The 19,918-nt window shown below is 36.1% G+C and overlaps 1 protein-coding gene across 15 annotated transcripts in view; it reads left to right on the top strand.

The window, feature by feature from the left end:
* TFEC (transcription factor EC) overlaps positions 1–19,918 on the top strand; it is a 226,521-nt gene that overhangs the window by 4,722 nt on the left and 201,881 nt on the right. For 9 of the 15 annotated variants that reach the window (XM_055347469.2, XM_055347453.2, XM_055347462.2 and 6 more), the window contains one exon: positions 5,207–5,305. The exons of 3 other annotated variants lie outside the window; for them this stretch is intronic. The gene's annotated coding sequence lies outside the window, so the exon portion shown is untranslated. Of the gene's footprint in view, positions 1–4,340; positions 5,018–5,206; positions 5,306–8,824; positions 8,903–15,025; positions 15,127–19,918 lie in introns of those variants that run through there. 3 more of the 15 variants (XM_055347463.2, XM_055347465.2, XM_055347454.2) reach the window with 3 other exon arrangements.

Here is a 19,918-nt window from a genome sequence, read left to right as displayed (position 1 = left end):
TGGCACTGCAAAGACATCAGAGTTGGTAGAAAGCAAAATGTGCCTGAGTTTAATGGGATCAACTTTAAAAACAAAAACAAAAAACCTTTGAGTTAGCCATCTGAGGTAGATGCTGGCAGGTTTGCTGTAGGCCCAATGGCGCAGTAAGAAGTACGACATGGAAATATGTCAACTGTAGCATAGCGAGAAATTGCCTTTTGTAAAATAGTCCTTCGATATCTTAAATAAACGTGATGTTTGATCACGTGGCTGTGGTTGCTTCCTTTCCCTTAGCTAATTTCTATTCATACTCTAGTTCTTGGTTTAAATATTAGTTCTTTAAGGAAGCTATCTCTAATTCCTCAGAATCGATTAGATCTCCCATTTGTATGTTCATTGGACCACATATGTAGCATTCATCAGAATGATGTGTTTCAGTCAGGGAAACAGAAATCGTACTAGGTCTTTCAAGGAGAGTGAATCTAATAGAATTGGTTACACAACTGGTGAAAGCATTGAAAGCAACAACTGAAAATGAGGTAACTCAGAGACTGAGAATGTATTTGTGACTTCCGGGGGTGCATAGCAGGGGCTAGAACCACCAAAGAGGAAAATTTGGCAAGGGATAGTATGGCAGAAGAGGAAAAACCAGGGCCAAGGCTGAGACCCCTGTGAAAGGTTTCCAGTCCCTTTCAGAGATACCACCACAAAACAAAGAGAGAATTAATATCCAAGAGAGGAAGATCCGCGATTTCTCCCCTCCTTCTACCTTCTAATCTTGCACCAATGCCTCTTATTGGCCAAACCAAACTGGAAGTCAATTGGCAAAAAATTCTGGAGGATAGAGTTTGCAGGGATATATCTGGTGTCCTGTGATAATAAAACAGAACCTGGGAGAAAGGAATTAGGCTGATGCAAATATTAATACTTAGTATCTTAAAGAATTATATATTTATTAATGCTATCATAAGTGCAATGCCAGTCTCTCTAGGCAGTCTGTAATTTCCATGGATCAGGAATGTATTTGCCTTGTTCATTAATATATATTCCCAGTCCATTTCATAGCGTCTAACCCATAGAAGATTTTGAATAAATAAAAATATACCTGAATGAATGCCATCATTCCTACCATACTTTCAAGAGTTATGAAACTCTTGAAGGAGTACATGTTAGTTACGTACTCCTTCAAAAGTGATTTTGAATAGGAGCTCAGTGATATATCAGGAGATAGTAAAGCCTCCATCTGAAGAAAGTGAGGAATGGAGATAGAGAAAGAAAAGGAGGTGCATTTGAAATCGACAGAGTTTCAGAGCCTGGAAAAATTCTTTCCTCTCTAAGCCTGGACTGTTTTATGCATCTCACCCTCTCATTTCATAGGTCACCCAGTATATATATCAACTTGGGAGGATGTTTATAAGGAATAGGAAGACTAGCATCATTTGAAGAATGGCCATTGAGTTCAAGATGCGTAACTAAAATTAAAGAACAGTCCTCTTAATGTCTGTTTCAAGGCAATGGTTAGCTGGCCCTGTGTACTTTACCACTAAGAGCAGAAACACTCTTCTCTCCTTACAATTTCATCTAATCCCCTGCTTTAAGAGATGGGTCACAGACATGAGATTTTAAAACCTGGGGACACTTTTCTGTTTTCTTCCTTTTTCTATGATTCCAGTTACATGTGTTATCAGGCCACTTGAAGTTATCTCACAGCTCACTGGTGTCCTCCTAATTTTTTAAGTCTTTTTCTGTCTTTAATTTTGTCCAACAATTTCTGTTGCTGTTTCTTTAACTTTCCTAATCTTTTTTTTATGCAGTGTCCAATTCATTCCAATCTTACCTAGTGGTTTAAAATTTTTACTTCATTATACATTTTATTTGGTTTGCTAAAATAGTAAAGGAAGGAAGAGCTTTTTTTTTCTCTTTGTCCAATTATTGTTAATTACTACTGGTAAAGTGAATGATCAGAGGAGGAATGCAAAACAGAAAGCAATAACCACAACTGTGACAACAAAGAAATTAAAAATAACCAGCTGGGCACGGTGGCTTACGCTGTAATCCCAGCACTTTGGGAGGCCAAGGTGGGTGGATCACGAGGTCAGGAGTTTGAGACCAGCCTGACCAACACGGTAAAAACCCGTCTCTACTAAAAATACAAAAATTAGCCGGACATGGTGGCTCATGCCTGTAGATCCCAGCTACTCAGGAAGCGGAGGCAGGAGAATCCCTTGAACACAGGAGGCGGATTGCAGTGAGCCGAGATTGCGCCAGTGCACTCCAGTCTGGGCAACAGAACGAGACTCTGTCTCAAAAAAACAAAACAAAACGAAACAAAACAAAAACACCCACAACATTGCTACCACTGCCTAACCTAATTTGCTCAAAGGATAAGGGATGTCATTGCTATTTGTCCAGGCTGTTGGTATTTCCTGCTTGCAAGTTTTTCCAGTCTTCAGGCTGGGATTTATATTGTCCAGTATAATTTTTATTTGAGGCATTGTACTTTCTTCCTCTATAACTTAGATTTAGGTTTTAAAAATATCTTTCGTGGCTCGCCTCAACATGCTTATGCTTTCCTCTACCTTCTTGAACATATGGTGTGGGGTCATAGTAGCTGTTTTAATGTGCTTTTACTATCTCTGTCATTTGCTTCATTCATTGGTCAGTTTTTGTTGAATGATTTTTCTCCCTCTCATTGGTCATATTTTCCTAATTTCTTGCATGACTAATAATTTTTGATTGGATATCAACCATTGTGAGCTTATGGAATTTTTAGTATTTTTTTAAGAAAATATTTTTGAGCTTTGCTCTAGGATGCAATTAAGTTGCTCAGAAACATATTTATCCTTTCACAACTACTTTTTCAACTTTGTTAGGTGGAACCAGAGGAGGCTGGTTTTGTCTCCATTACTAAGGCAATACGATTCTGAGTACATTTCTTGATGCATGTCCTGTGTAATATAATATTTCTCCCCTCTGGCTTTTGGAAATAACCATTCCCAGCTTTATGTGATTTCTGGAAATTGTTCCTTCTGCTCCTTTCCAGTCATTGCCTGGTCTCATGTAGTTTGCTTACACACATGCCCTGATCAGTACCCGCTTGAAGACTCTAGGGGAACCCTCTGCAGATCTCAGGAGCTTCTTCTCTTTGCAGCTCTTTTTACTTTGGTAAACTCTGCCCTGCAAATTTTAACTGCATCGAGCCTCCCAAATTCTCATCTCTGTCTTCTCAATTCAAAAAGAACACTGGACTCTGTTTAGATCCCCTCTTCTTGGGTTTATTCCCTAGTTTATTTTCTTTTATCAGGATCATGCTTCTGTGGTGCCTGTTGTTCCATGTCGGAAAATTGTTTCGTATGTTTTCTTTGACTTTTTAGTTGTTTAAGGTATGAGGGTAATTATGATTCTTGTTCTTCTATCTTGGCTGGCAATGGGAGTCCTTGACATTTTTTAACTGAACTAAACTTTTTGCGCAAATTGCTCCTAAATACCACTTTTTTATTAATTCAAAGTTTAATCTAGGTGTACTTGGAGAGATGAGTATTACTCTGCACCCTCAATAAGAAAGGGTTTACTACCTTTTTTTTTTTTTTTTGAGAAAAAGTGGTCACAGAGAGATTTATATTTGTTTAAACTATTCTACTTCCTGTATTGGGAAGAAATGAAAAATCTTCCAGAAATTTTATCTTTGTTTACATCCAAGGTGCTTCCTGAATTAGTATGGATGGAAAACAAATATTTAACCCAGTGAAACAAATCAATTCAGGTTTCAGTAGTATTTTATATACCAATTAAATCTGTCACTTCATATTATCTGAGACTAGATATGTCCATGCATTATTTCATCCATTAAAATGTAAATCTCCCAAATATAAAAATTTTTATAATGATATTAAGAGATAAGCATATTTGTCCTGTTGAATGAAAAAAAAATTCCATTGTAACAAGTTCTCATTTTGGAAAAAAACCAAAACCAAAAACAAAAAACAAACCCTACTACAAGGAGAAGAAAACTCCAACTGAAGAATAAAAATTTCAACAGCTAGGTCTGGGCACAGTGGCTCATGCCTGTAATTTCAACACTTTGGGAGGCCGAGGTGGGCAGATCACTTGAGGACAAGAGTTCAAGACCAGCCTGGCCAACATGGTGAAACCCCATCTATACTAAAAATACAAAAATTAGCCTGGTGTGGTGGTGGGTGCCTGTAGCCCCAACTACTCAGGAGGCTGAGGCAGGAGAATTGCTTGAGTCTGGGAGGCAGAGGTTGCAGTGAGCTGAGATCGTGCAACTGCACCCTAGCCTGGGTGACAGAGCGAGACTCCATCTCAAAAAAAAAAAAAAAAAAATTCTGACATAATATCAAAGAAAATATTCTATGTTTAGATTAATGTTACAAGAAATCTATTTTGAATTTCAGATTGATCATTCTTTTAAAAGAAATTCAGACTTTCTCACATATTTCTTTATTTTCATATGCTACTGATTAAGCATGTGAAATGCCAGAAAAACTCACTAAACAGTGCACTGCATTCTTTCTAAAGGAGACCAATGAGAATACTGTGGTTTGGATAAAATTATGTTTAAATTATGTTTAGAATTCATAATTTTAGAACTCCAAATCCTGATTTTACATTAATTATAGTCATTTAAGAGGGATGCATACAAATTAATGTTTAGCATTTTGATTCCGGATAAAGCCATATATCAGGAAGGCATTATTTTAATATAAACAAATATGATGTGGGTTTGAGTCACACTCACATGCCTTCCAATCACCCTTACTCTACCTCTGAATGCTAATATAAGAACATGAAAACTCTTCTTATGAATTTTTAAGTGTTAGTTTCACTTCCTTTAGCATAATATTAAAATAGCATTCCCCTAACTATACACTCTGCAAGAAAACAATGTGACAATAAAAATGCAAGCATTTTATTTGAAGAGTAGGTGCCAGGGTTGTTGCTGTTGTTTTTCCTTAATATCCCCAACCATGTGATATATAACCGTGTGACTGTGGTGGTTTGGTTGTCAAGCGGGAAGGTAGGTCATAGTTTTTATTTTATTTTTTAAAATGCCATTGAATTATAGTTCTAGTTTCTCCAAAATAAAACTGACAAGAATGTCCAGTGTCGATACATGTATTCAATATTGTATTGGATGTCCCAGCTGTTCTAATGCAATTTATTCCCTGAATTCTAAAATTTACTAAATAATTTTTTTCTGTTGTAGAAATAATTCATGCATGTCATTGAAAATCTTGAAAATAGAGTGAAGTTGAGAATGGGCACTTATAGTTCCACCACCCAAAGAAGAGGAGCTTAAACAGAAGTAAGGCCTTCTGATTAACACTGAGCAATTTTAAGTAAGAAATACAAGACTAGTAGTAAAACTATGAAAGCAAACAAAGCATAACAACTATACTTTTATAGTTGTTAAAAGTTAATTTTAGATTAAGTGTCAAAAAGATGTTGGTGTTTTGGAATATGTAATTATTTGGAGGTTAAAAGCCAACAGAAACAAACTTCTCAATTTCAGAATTTACTTGGTGGGGAAACAAGATAGGGAGGAGAAAGTATATTTGGTTTTGTCAAATTTCCATTTGGTTTTATGTTGACTGTTGTAAAGGAGTTTACCACATGGATGCCCCATTGCCTAGAGTCAAGACAAACTACATGAAGAAATAATGTTTAATAGCTGAGTCCAGTGATGAACACTTAATGTCTCGGAGTTCTTTATTTTAGTCTGATCTCAGGAGAAAAGGCTGAAAATTAAGAGTTTTTCTTTTATTTAGTTGGATGTGGAATGCAGGAGCTGGGACAATGGGAGCAATTTGAAGCCAGAAATAAACTTTACTTTTTCATGAGTTATTATTTTAATTGTACATTGCTGGTTTTCATTTGCTAATAAATATTTTAGGATATCTCCATCTCTGTTCATCAATGAGACTAATTTTCTCCACTGTGTACTTACTGCAGGCAATAAAAATACATTGAGGAATACAATTTCTTTTCCTCAAAACTTTGAAAGAGTTTTTATAATATCAGAATAATCTCTTCCATTAATTTTTGTGAAATTCTCCTTATAAAATTATAGAAGCCTTGGGTTATCCTTTGGGAAGATTTTAAACTATTGGTTAAATTTCCTTAATAAGACTATAATAGTTTTCTGCTTTTACTTGATTCAGTTCTAATAGTTTATGTCTTTGGTGATTTCTTAATTTCACTTGAGTTTTCAGATTTATTGGTATAAACTTGTTTTTAATATATTTTTAACTCTCACCAGCATCTAGTTATGTCTTCCCTCTCATTCCCTACATTATGTATTTTTGAATTATATTTATTTCCCTTGGTCAACTTTGCTGGAGGTTATTTTTGTTATTTCTCTAATAACTAACTTTTTTGATGGTTTTAACTTTATATTTGCATTGTTTTTTACTGAGTTCAGCTCTAATAATTATTTTTTCATCCTTCTTTTTCAGAGGCAATTCTGCTATTCTATTTCTCAGTTCATTAAGTTGGATGCTTAGCCATTTTTGTCAGTTTCAAATATTTTAACTGGATACACCATACTTCTTTCGGTTTTCCTTTTTACCCTATCAATCATTCTTTCTGGATCCATTTAACCTTATCTCCCTGATCACTTAAAGTTTCTCAGAGATTAGTCTTTGGGCCATTTTTTTTTTTTCTGTATCTACAGTCCTTCTCTTGATGATCTCATCGAGTGTTGTGCCTTTAATTAGCGACCCTATGTGAATGACTCGCAGATTTACATCTATAGTGAAAAACCTTTCTCCAGAGCTCCTGACTAAATTGTCCAACTTCTGGTTTGCATCTACACACTAGTGTCTAATAGATGTTTCAAACTCAACATGCCCAAAGAAAATTGCTGATGTCTTCCCTCTTCCTATTGAAGCTACTTCATCCATAGCCGCAATGGAGGTTAAAGATCCCTTCTTTTTTTCCAGTATCTTGGACGACAAAATTCAGTTATCTAGAGTCTCCTCTTGCCCAATCTATTAGGAAATCCTGTCATTTTATACTCAAATCCAGAATCCAGCCACCTCTCACCACTTCACTCCTTCTGTTCCTGCTTCTGTTCCCTGCTCTGAAACAACCACTTCTCACCACTCCATTGCTCTGTTCATGGATTCTGTTCCCTGGTCTAAACCGTCCTCATCTTGAGCCTGGATTACTTCAATGTCTCCTAATTGATTTCCCTTTTGTCTCACCCTTCACCCCACCCATAGCACTATATACTTTCAAAGAGCAGTTAGTGTGATCCTGCTAAAATTCATGTCAACTCTTCACTTGCTCCTCTTTCATTTACTGTCTCACTGAGTAAAAGCCAAAGTCCTTAAATTGGCCCCCGCTCACTGGGTTCCATCCACATTGGCCTCCTGTTTCTGGAATACTCTGACCACAGGGCTTTGTACTGTCTATTATCTCTGTCTGGAACACTCTTCCTTGCAAGAAACCCCTAACTAAGTTGAAGTCTTTGCTTAAATCTCGCCTTTATGAATTCTCTTCCAATAGCCCTATTTAAATTTGTAGACCTCTGCTACTTGTCAATCTTACTTCCTTTATCTGGGTCCATTCCTTTCACAGCATATTTTACTTACTTATTAGAGTTATTATTTATCGGCTCCTCCCCCCATTGAAATGTAAACTCTGGTGGAGCAGGAATATTTTTTGTCTATTTTATCCACTGATGGATTCTCACCACTATCCAACACATAGTAAGTACATAATATATTTTTGTTAAATGGAGTGAATGATTGAATGAGAGATAATTTCATAGGGTATAAGATTCTACGTTGACAGCTACATTTTTGTTAGTACTTTGAAGTTATTACTTTCCACTCTTCCATTATTGTCACTGAGAAATCATCCATCTCAGCAAACTATCGCAAGGACAAAAAACCAAACACCGCATGTGCTCACTCATAGGTGGGAATTGAACAATGAGAACACTTGGACACAGGAAGGGGAACATCACACAATGGGGCCTGTTGTGGGGTGGGGGGAGGGGGAAGGGATAGCATTAGGAGATATACCTAATGTAAATGACGAGTTAATGGGTGCAGCACACCAACATGGCACATGTATACATATGTAATAAACCTGCACGTTGTGCACATGTACCCTAGAACTTAAAGTATAATAAAAAAATATAAAAAGATAAATCATCCATTAGTCAAATCATTGTTCTTTTTAGCTAATCTGTCTTTTCCTTTTGGATGTTTTAAGAACTCTTTGTCTTTGATATTCTGCACTTTCACTATAATATGTCTAGGTATAGATTTCTTTTACGTAATTCTGATAAAAACATTGAACTTCCTAGATTTGAGGATTTGCATCTTTCATCATATTAGGAAATGTCTGTCACTATATTTGTGAATATTTCTTCTACATCTTTTTTCTCATCCATTTCTGAAACTCTAATTAGACAGTTACATGTTGGAATCTCTATTTTTACATCTTTTAACTTTAATATTTTCCACTCTTTTGATTCTCTGTGTTTCATTTTGAGTAACTTATCCAGATATGTCTCGCAGTTCACAAATTTGTCTTCATCTTTGTCTAATCTGTTGCTTAATCCAAACTTTGAGTTCCTAATTCTAGTTATCACATTACTCACTTCAAAAAATTTTATTTTGTTCTTTTTCAAATATGTCTGGTCAGCTCCCATAATATTTTCTTTCTTCATTGCACTTTCAGTAGTCTCTTTTATTTATTTAAATATATCAGGTAAACTCATTTTTTAGGCTTCTTCTGATTATTATAAAAGCAACCATCTTTGATGGCCTTACTTGACAGTTACTAGTTTAAATCTTGATTCTCCCTCAAGGTTGTTTGTTCCTTGGTATTTGGTGGACTTTTTCACTGTGAGCCAATCTCAGAGCATTAACTATGGGACTTCCTTAAGGTATGTATTAAAGTGAGTTTGTCTATAGAAGGTTTGGGTTCCTTTTGTCAGGAAAGTGTGTATCCTACCAACCCTGGATCACTTTAATCTGCATTTTCTAATAGGTTATTTTGAACCATATAGGTGATTTGAATTCTTGCCTTAGACACCTGAGATGGAGGCTTGTGATTAGGAATTGAAGATCATTAAATTTCTCCAACCTCTTTTTGCCCTCCACTCAGAGGCAAAGCTGCAATAGGCAGGTATCTCCATAGACACTAAACAGGGATATTTCTTTCAGACACTGACAATAATGCTCTTTTTTCGAGGGTCCTGGTTTTGGTAGGTTTTCTTTGTTATACTCAGGTCCTGGATTCTGCCTGTCATCCCTCAAGTGGAAACTTACTGAGTCTAGAACTCTGTTTTGTCAGGGATTGGCAAGCAGTACCGGGCAAATTCCTACTCTGAGACTTACTTGTCTTTGTAGATCTGTAGTTGCTCATGTTTCTGCTGGTTGGGGAATTCCTTGACTGTCTTCCCTTGCCAAGACAGGTGTCAAAATGATTTTTAAAACTGCTAGTTAACATTATTGGGTATACTGTACTCGTAGGTTTTTCACTTAATTACTTGTCTTCCATTATTGCTGGAAACAGAATTCAAACTTTCATTTCCTGTCAGTGTTTGTTTTACCTTTATCTATTACTTTGAATTTGTCATCTCAGTTTTGAGTTCAAAAATATAAAGGAAATAGTGATAGCTGATTTTTAATTATGTACCACACTTGAATCTTAAAGTCTTACTTTATTGGTTGTTATAGGGGTTTTGGCATTTTAACTTATAAGCAGTCTGAGAAGTTTTGCCTGCTCTAGAATGACCTGATTTTAGTGGATGCCATGGACATTTCTAAGTCAGTAAGTGAAGAATTCAGGTCCATTTGTGTGTGGATTCAGTCTGGCACCTGGACCTAAGTTAATCCAAAATAACTTGGGTTCCTGAGAGTATGTCTGAAACTGAAACTCCTTGAGACCTGATAATATCTCCTAGGTCCCTCAACAAATCAAAAGTTTCTTTTTGGCTTCTAGGATCTTGGTATTTGTGTAGAAATACTCTGGCTTCTAAGAATTGCCTGTAATTCATTGAGCTCAGAGCATCTGCTAGATGTGAGTCTAACGGTTATGGTCTTGTATGTGTGTGCACCAAAGGAAGTGGTCTCTGTGCTGTGAGTTGATGAGTGCTGCCTGACCCCTTCTGACCCAGTGATTTTTCTCCTCTGTTCATCTGTGGCCTAGAGATGACTGTTTTAGCTACTTCACATGGGACAGCAAAAGCAGGAGTCACAATCATCAGATAGCTCAGGGGTGGGGGTGAGATTTGTAGATATCAATTTACTCTCTCATGAGCATGAATTTTATTATTAGTAAGGTGACCATCATTTGGGAAGGAAGAGAAAAGATTAGGACAGGTGAATTTTCAGGGAGAGAAGAGGAACCAATCTCAAGCTATTTGAATAATTTACTCTTGTGAAAAGAATAATTTCACAAATCAAAACTTTCCTAAGGTAAAAGGAAAAAGGTGGGGTGATTGTTATAGAATACAGTTTTATTTGTATTTACTTTTACTTTTTTGCTGCAGTTGGCTAGGATTGCATTTTTCCTAGCAATATAGTCTATATTAGTCAGGGTTCTTCAGAGAAACAGAATCTATCTATTTATCTAGAGAGAAAGAGAGATAGGGAGAGAGAGGGTGGTAACTGACTCACATGACTGGTGGGCTGGCAGACTGGAGATTCAGGTAAGAACTGATGTTGCAGTCTTGAATCTAAAATCTTCTGGGTAGAGCAACAGATGAGAAACTGAAGCAGGAATTCTATGCTGCAATCTTGAGGCAGAATTGTTGCTTCTTCTGGAAATCTTAGTCTTTACTCTTAAGGCTTTCAACTGATTGGATGAAGCCGACTCATATTATGGAGATTAATTTTCTTTATTCAAAGTCTACTGATGTAAATGTCAATGTTGAGGCCAGGCATGGTGTCTCATGCCCGTAATTCCAATGCTTTGTTTGATGGAGGTGGGAGGAGCGTTTGAACCCAGGAGTTTGAGACCACCTTGGGCAACATAGTGAGATGCCCATTTCTAAAAAAAATAATAAATGTCAGTGTAAATCACATTAAAAAATACCTCCATACCAAAATCTAGACCATGTTTGACCAAACAAACTGGGCATTGTAGCCTGGCCAAGTAGACACAAAAAATTAACAATCACAAATCTTATAAAATTTTAGTGGACTGCCTGCCGATTTCAGTTAACATGATTCAGTTTGCCAAAACCTGTAACCTTTGGGTTATGCCTTGTGAATACTTCAGTTTAATAATCCAAATACCCAGATGAGTGATATTTCTTAGAGTTATTGTGTTGAGGCTCTACCTTTTCTTTGTGTTATTTTTTTTTTTTTGATGGAGTCTCACTCTGTTGCCAGGCTGGAGTGCAGTGGCACAATTTTGGCTCACTGCAACCTCTGACTCCCGGGTTCAAGCGATTCTCCTGCCTCAGCCTCCTGAGTAGCTGGGATTACAGGTGTGTGCCACCATACCTGGCTAATTTTTGTATTTTTAGTAGAGACAGGGTTTCACCATTGGCCAGGATGGTCTCGATCTCCTGACCTTGTGATCTGCCCGCCTTGGCCTCCCAAAGTGCTGGAATTACAGGTGTGAGCCACCGCGCCCGGCGAGGCTCTACCTTTTCTTAATCAGTAGAATCAATAAATGTTTATAAAAACCTAGGAAAAGGAAGAATGTCTGGGAGCCCTTCATCTCTAGTCTCTTCTGTGATTTCCCTTCTCCCCATAAACCTGTACTAAACATTATAATTAAGGGCATTGTGATATGTTTGCAGAAGGAGTAGAGACAGAGACTTGCTGGAGGCGCCTGGAGAGTGTGTTTCCTCACTTCTCTGACTCTTCCCAGATCCTTTTCTAATTGCTAGGATCCTGCAGTTCCCTATAGAAGCATCAATCATATACACAGCAAGGGGTGATGTGCAGAACTCAGTTTGGAAAGACATCTATTCAGTTTCTTGATTTAGACTTCAGCAATTTCAGTTCACTAAATATGTTTTCTCTGTCTACTTCTAGCTGGGAAACCCTGGACTGATGTTTGTCCCTTTCATGTTGCACTTCATTCAGCTTTTCGTCCTGGAATGAGAATTATTAACCCTCATATCCTCTGCTTGGCTTATTCTGCATTTTCTATAAAGGTCTGTTATGACAATCTCTCTGTATTGATTAGGGGAGTCTGGTCTTCTGTATCAAAAAGATCTCATAGTATAGAGGTGCAGATAAGATAGGAGTTTATTTTCTCTTGTGTGAATAGTCCAAAGTCAGGCAGGTGGTCTGAAGATCTTGGTAGAATCTTTTCTCCTGAAGGTCAACCAGTACATTTGTTGGTAGATTGGCTCTGTCCTTCTCAAATGTATTTTTGTCTCTGGTTCAAGGCAATTGTCCCAGTGGTCACCATTATCCAGCTAGCGAGAGTTGTAAAAGAGGAAATTTAGGGTAGGCTTCTTGTCTAAAGGAGATAACTTCAAAGTCGCACGCCTGACCTTCATTCACATCCTGTGAGACTGAACGTAGTCACAGGGTGACGCCTAACTGCAAGGGAGGCTGGGAAATGCAGGCTTTACCTCAACAACCAGGTACTCAGCTAAAACTCAGAGGGTTCTATAAATAATCGATGGTCTATGCTACATTTATACCAGGCATTCAATTTTTTATTAATGATAGTTAGGACTTTTTTGTTATAAATAACAAATACTTTTGAGCTGGCTTTAACAAAAATGGGGAATTTATTATAAAGACACAGGAAATTCAAGGGTAAGAATGGACTTCAGGAAGCAACTGGAAACAGGAACTGAAAATTTTTAGAATCCTTCCTCTGTCTGCATCTCTGCTTCTTTCTGTATTTCTGATCCTTTCTTTTTTCATAGCCTGGCTTTCTTTGACCCTCTGGGCACATGAGAAAAAGCACCTTAAGAGCATCTGAAGAGCCCCCAAGTTAACCTGTGGCAATTTTAGCTGCATGCAGAACTCATTTGACTTCTCTAAGTTCCAATTCCAAATATCTGGGTGGAGGAATCTGATTGGTTCAACTAGGGTCAGGTGTCTACCTCTGCTGCACTTAATTGTTGCAAATGCGGTGGGAGTCATACAGTACAATTGTAGCTGGTAGGACCCAGCTGTATGTGGGAGTACATTCTGAAAAATAAAGATAGATTCCCTAAAATGTGTCCACTACCTCGAGTCTTATCAGTATTCTTAGTAATCCATCACTTCAAATATGAATGATCGTTATATTTTGTTTCATCCTCTACGAGTTTATGGCTAGTGTATGTCGTAGAGACCAGAGGAGTTCATAGCAAATCTCATTGTTTGGGAGTTGTGAAGAAAATGGAGAACCCCTTGGGCCTCTGAAGATGTACATTCTTCTAGCCGTATAGGTAATCTTTTCATCATAGAAAATTGTACTTGGGAAAGAAAAAGAGCTGCTCTGACAGCTGCCCACTGGTTACTAGCCTGGCACTCACAGTAAGGCACAGTGTTCTCTTGCTTAACCTAAATGGCACCAGTATCTCGTGATATCACTCTGTGATCATGATGAAAAGAGATAAACCCCAAACCAGACCATAATAATATCGGAACAAGGACCATGTGCAAACCACAAAAATGACCAAGTATCTTTCCCTCCTGGTTAACATGAGCGACTATTTATCAATTGCAGCCTTAAACTCACTGTGTTTTTTCTGCTTCTTAGAAAATTATTGATATCCAATTGTTGAATTAGCCCTACTTTTTGATAACATTCAGTCTATAGCTAAGTCCTTCTTTGAGCCCTCCCTAAAAATCGTGTAAAACAAACCCAACTTCTGTTACCTGCTCCCAATATCACCTTTTTGCAGAGATACTTCAGAGCTCCTCATGGGATATGGTGGCCCCTGCTTCAGCAAATAATACATCCAACTTTGACTGCCTCTGTGCTTCCAGTGGTCTTTGGATGGTGGTCATTAACATTCTTTTCTAAAGAAGCTGAGAAGAAAAAACAAAACAAAGCACACATGATCATACCCAAGGGACTCTGTCCATTTTACCTTTGTCCAGTTGTACTGCGCATGTTTTTAGATTAATGAGTTGGCTTGTTTAGAAGGTGACTAAAGACACCTATTATAACTTGAGTAGTTCCATAGTTTGTTGCAAGACAACATTGTAACAGAAACTTTTTTCACTTAGTTATTAAAAAATTATTAAAAATTTAGAAAAATCCTCATAAAGATTATTTTTTATGACATTAACATCATGAGAATATATTAATTTAAATTGTTCCAGCTCCTTTTCACAGTTCTAGATATTTAAAATTGCTCACGCAATTTAAATTTGGAATCATAATTGTCTTTTATTTTTTACTTTTACTGGCTATATCCTGCCTTACTGATACATTCCTCCTGTGAACCTCTGAAACAACTCTTACAGCACTTACTTACTTAGCATGCATTATTAATTAAATTTTAATAGATATGCATCTGTTTACAAACCTCTGTAATTTATAATGATTGTAAATTTCTAGACATTATAAGATAATTTTTTCCAAGTCTCCTACAGGGCTTGATACTTTATACAAAATAATTGTATTATAGATAAATGGCTGATATCTGGATAGTGGGGGAAATTTGTTGACAGCCCAGAAAGATTGCTAGATTGCAAATTCCTTGAGGAAATACATTGTGTCACCTCTAGTAGATAGAATTTCATGTCTCATGGATGTGTTAGTTCATCATGGTTGCCCTATAAACATTTGCTGAATGATGAAATGCTACAGTGCACATAATGCACTACAGAGTGTGCAGGGTCAGATGAGGGTTCTAAATGGGAAGGCAAAAATTGAAGATAGTTTTAACCTGACTTCTCATTTAGCCTCTATGGCTGGGTATGTGTTATTCATATTCCTTTAGGCATTACATCTAAAGTAGTTATTGGCATGCATATGTTGTAAGACACTGCCAATATATCATTGTTTTAGTTTATAATACACATATCTTTTTTGTTATTAGTTTTAATGATGTAATACTTTGAAATTATATAAAAGTTCTTGTCAGCAGAAATTCAGGATTTGGAGAGGATCTACTAGGCTCTCTCAAGGATGCTGAGGTAGTCTTTGGAGCCTAAAATTCCTCCTTATGAGATGGAGTCATTAAAAAAGGTAAATTTATTCAAGCATGTTATTGATTCTGTGGAATACTAAACAGAACACATAGATTAAATTGGCTCTATTCTTGCGTGAAGAATGTTAAACTGTGGAATCTAAACAAAGAGTAGACTCTCTTCCAGAGCCACTCATTTCTTTCACTTATCTGATTTTCCATCATGCTTTATTTCTCAGAGTTGCCTCTTTCTAGATTCCAAAAGTCAATCCTCCAGTCTTGGCCTTTATTACTGAAACCTTAGATTGTTTTAATAGTCAATGAATGGATTTCCTCACAGTCCTTCACCTCTCCTGGTAGAATTTTTCACTCCTGCTTCATCTGCTGTGCTTAACCTGCTATGATGATATTTCTAGAACATTACTTCCATTGCATCATGCCCCAGCATAAACCACTATGGTGCTCCCTTTTGCTTTGTTTATCCTTGGATCTATGTCTCTTGGACATCTGCAATCCAGCCTCATGGGGGTTATGCCCATTTCTGTCCAAGTGCCCTGAGTGCCTGGTCAAGGTTCAGCTGGTTTCTTTCTATCTTCTGTTTATCCCATGCTCATTTGTGTATCTGCATACCATCATCTGGTGATTTATCTTCTGGTCTCTCCTTTTGCCTACCTTTTTTCTCTCAATTCTCCCAATCCTTTAAGGCCTATCTCAAACTTCCTCTCTTCTACAAACCTTTCTTCTCCAGGACTCAAATATAATCTCCTTCTGTGAACTACCGGAGTAATTCTGGCCAGGATCCCTTAGTTTATCACAGAATTGTTTTCTAGCTGTTTCTTAAGATTTGGTTTACTTTCCTAACCTTGATCATAAACTAAATAAATGCAAGGTTCAATGATTTAAACTTTTTGTTTTACATTACCTCCATTCTTGGCACACTCAATAAATAATAATAAAATTCTAGTGTGATGAAAGGTGAGCTTTAATCAAAGAAAGCACGATAAAGCAGTGGCTCTTGAATGGAGAAGGTTTGTTGAAAGGCTGAGGACGGGTTGAGAAGCGGTGAGAATGGATCATTGTTCTGACACTGTGCGGGATGGAGTGCTGGGCAGTGAATGGAGGCTGTCAACTCTGGTTAGACTTGGCCATTGTTCCTGGGACGCCCGTGTTAGCTCTGAGTAAGAGATAATTCATCAGAACGCTCTTGTACTTTTTTTCTCTCTTGCTCTGGGGCAGAAACTGTTCTACTTCACAGGCTGAACTTTTTACCTCTTGCCCTGAGAGGCAGAAACATGCTGCCTGAGTGCTTCCATTTTGAGACACCTTGTAGGAATCCTTATTGAATTGCTTTAGAAGAGTAGATTCTTAGCCCTCTAGTGCAGCAATCTGCCACGGCAACCCCAGAGAGTGTTATTTTTCAGTCAGAGGTAGAAGCCTCCTGTAATATGGGCTCACTGGGCTTTTGGGGAAAAAAGACAGCATTTTGCAAGCTTAGTTCTAATTGAACATCCCCATGTTGCAATTATTATTGTATTTCAGTCTCGTAGCCTTTGTTACAGAGGTTTTTGTGTGAGTTAGGAGGGGACACGTTGGGTGACCGCTCAAGCCTTTACTTTTTTTCTTTAATTTATTAGAGTTCAAATTAAACAAGGCTCCTGCTGTTACCAAAGTTTTCTGAACTATTTTGTGTAAATGTTATTCATCCTTTGAAATCAATACAATTAAAAGTTGTGTTAAGAGTCTTCCTTTGCAAGGCTATGAACTTTTTCTCTAAGGATTTTTAACTTGTTTCAGGTCTTTGATTTCTTAAATGCATTTCAGAAAAGAAGATATACATGTTCTTTAATTGCTTCTTAAATTGGCAAAGTTATATTCTGTCTCTTAGACAAAAATCTTTAAATGATTGCATTTCTCTGTAGATTAGTAGCTTGTTAATTTTGAGGATGAAATGAACTCAGGAATAAAAATCATTTGACAGAGTTATCTCAGGACTCACTTCAAAAAGATGCAGATTCTCCCTAACAAGGGCCTATATGAGATCAGAGCTTCTGTGTGACGTACTGGGGACATCTAGTGGACAAAAGTCAGAATGGAACATTAAACTGTACACCCAAACAGGATCCTAACTTTCAGATAATATCATGCTTATGAAAAAATCAGAAAATCAGTGCACTGTCTGTGAAGATAAAATATCATGTACATCTAACACCTGATTTTAGTGTTATCTGTTGTTTTGAATTCATTATAAATATAATGGCTTATCTTATTTGATTACACTTAATCTAGTTTATTGCTGCAGTGTCAGATTTTTAATTTAATAGATCCTGTACATGATGGAAAATATCTCATTATCAACATTGGAGAGGCAGATTTACGTAGCAGAAATGAATGTTGTGTTTGGCTAGGTATATAACCTGAGGAAAGACTGTGAATCTCTTTACTTTCACATATAAAGTGCATGGTTAAACAAATGACCGCATTTCTTCTGGTTTGGAAATCTAGAATTCTTGATTATTTTCATTTATTTTATTCATATTCATATTCAAATTTATAATTATTTATTTATTAATATTTTCATCTTCTAAACTATTTTATACTGTACAGAGGGTTTTCACAAGTATCATTTAAGTTGATTATCAATAAAAATGTCTTAGGTATTTAGTTCAAATTTTATAAATTGATAGGAAGGTAAGATGACTTGTGAACTAAAAAGCCCAAGTTTCTTGACATTTGAACCCTTCTAGTAGAATTTCACTGTTGATGGAGTGTGTGTAAATTTCTTAATGTTTGGGGGAATTCAGTTAAACTCTCAATAGAGAGTAACTACCAGTTAGCATCTACCCTAATCATCTTCACATATATCATTTCTAATCATCTTAATAACTTGTAGAATAGAATCCTTAAACCCAATTCATAGTTGGAAAGTTAAGACTCAAAGACATAAAATAGCTGCTCAAGTTTACGAGAGAGTCACTGTCAAGGCCTATACTCACATCCAAGTCTCTCTGAGTTTATTAAAACAATGCCGAAAAGCAACACTTTTGCAAGTAAGGTGACCCCAGAAAGCTGGCACTGTGTGTGTTTATTTCTTTCCCTTGAGGATTTAGAAGTCCACTGGTAAGCATTTTTAAAGTCTCAAACTAGACCTGTCAAACATAAAGACACAGAAACATAAATACAACTTAGAGTTGAATATCTCAGATGCTTTTTAAAAATTATTTTAAAAGACAAAAACAACAAGATGAGTCTCTTACCTTGGAGGAAAAGATCATCAAGAAAATATGTGATAATTGCTGGTCACTCTGAAGTCCATCATGATGAGGAAATGATGTTTAAGATATGATAGAGACACAACAGAACATGTGGTAAAGTTTTAAGATTAAATTAGCCAAAGACAAATTTATGAAGAAACAACTTTAAACAGCAAATATTGATTAAATTTGGAGGAATATTATATGAAATTAACAGTTTTTACACATTCCAGTTTGCCATTGAAAATTACTTCATTGAGAAGAGATTTGGAATAGTGAAAGGGATCAATGAATTAGATATGGTGCTTTAAAAAGTCACATAATTTATTTTGATAACATTAATTGAATTAATTTTACTTTGAAAAAATCTTAAATGACACTAAAATTAAGTACTGATAATATCATCATAAATGACACCTTTCTGTTATTTCATTTCTTTTCTTACAAATGTTTAGCTTTACAAATAAATTGAGAAATTATTCATATGACTTGCATTTTTATTTAGGACAGTATTCAAGAATCAACTGATTTTTTAAAATTTGAAAGTCAATGAGTTAACATTATAAATAACCTAATATTAATGTTCAATTTTCTATTGAGATTGAAAACATACTATGATTTATTAATAGTGAAATGTTTACATTATTAACTTCAAGCTGTTTAAGGGAAATCCAATGTGTTCAGTAAATACATTTTGTGAGAATAAATATTTCATGATGAAGAAAGAATCTATTTATTAGTATGTAATGGTACATTTCTCCTTAACTAGACCTGAAATCTTAGCACTATGTTCTATTTACAGCTGTACCATAGGCTTGATGAAATCTAGTATAATTTAATAAATTTTAGCAGATATGCATATTTGAGTTTTATGTAACTTTAATTAATATACATTTTAAAACAATACTTTTGAATTATTAAATTGCTTCGAATTGTTTTCATTAATAGAGTTCATAATATTACTGCTTAAAAAGTCATATTTGTTACCAATGTCATTTTACTGTAGTCCCTCTCCTTTGTTTTTTCTGAGTAAATTAAATGCATGGCTTAAAAACCAAATTCCTATACACTGCGTGCAATAATCAAGACACTTCTTGGTGATAAAGAGAAACATATGGAAAGGATTGATGTAACTGAACCAAAGAAAGTGTAGAGGTATGGAAAATAAATGAGTCATATACATACAAATAAGCTTTAAAAAGAGTCTTCTAATATTCACTGTGAGGAACTAGTCTTTGCAGAGAACCCTAAAAGCTGATTTTCTAAAGCAATTTTTTTGTATTGGTTTTTGTGATCATACACATTATAGAAAGGTAGTAACTAAATAAATATTATCTTAGTTTAATTGGATTAAAAATTAGAAATGCAAATTCTCCTCATACTATATCTATAAGCCCTCATCTCTGTTTTTATGGTAATACCCTTTTAATGGTTTAAGCCTATGAAGAAAAAACACTGAAGATTTTTAACTAGCCACTTTGCAGGGGGCAGAAAGGAGCAAAGAAGATTTAGTGGTGAAAAGAGCAAATAAATAGGTGCTCCAAGATTAAAAAGAGGGTAGAAGTGCATGCTGAGCTGTTGAAAGACCTCTCTGTGTTTA

This window comes from Gorilla gorilla, chromosome 6 (genome assembly GCF_029281585.2).
Source record: "Gorilla gorilla gorilla isolate KB3781 chromosome 6, NHGRI_mGorGor1-v2.1_pri, whole genome shotgun sequence".
Lineage (NCBI taxonomy): Eukaryota > Metazoa > Chordata > Mammalia > Primates > Hominidae > Gorilla > Gorilla gorilla.
The sequence above is the reverse complement of the archived record's forward strand: the minus strand, read 5'-3'. Positions and strand labels throughout refer to the sequence as shown.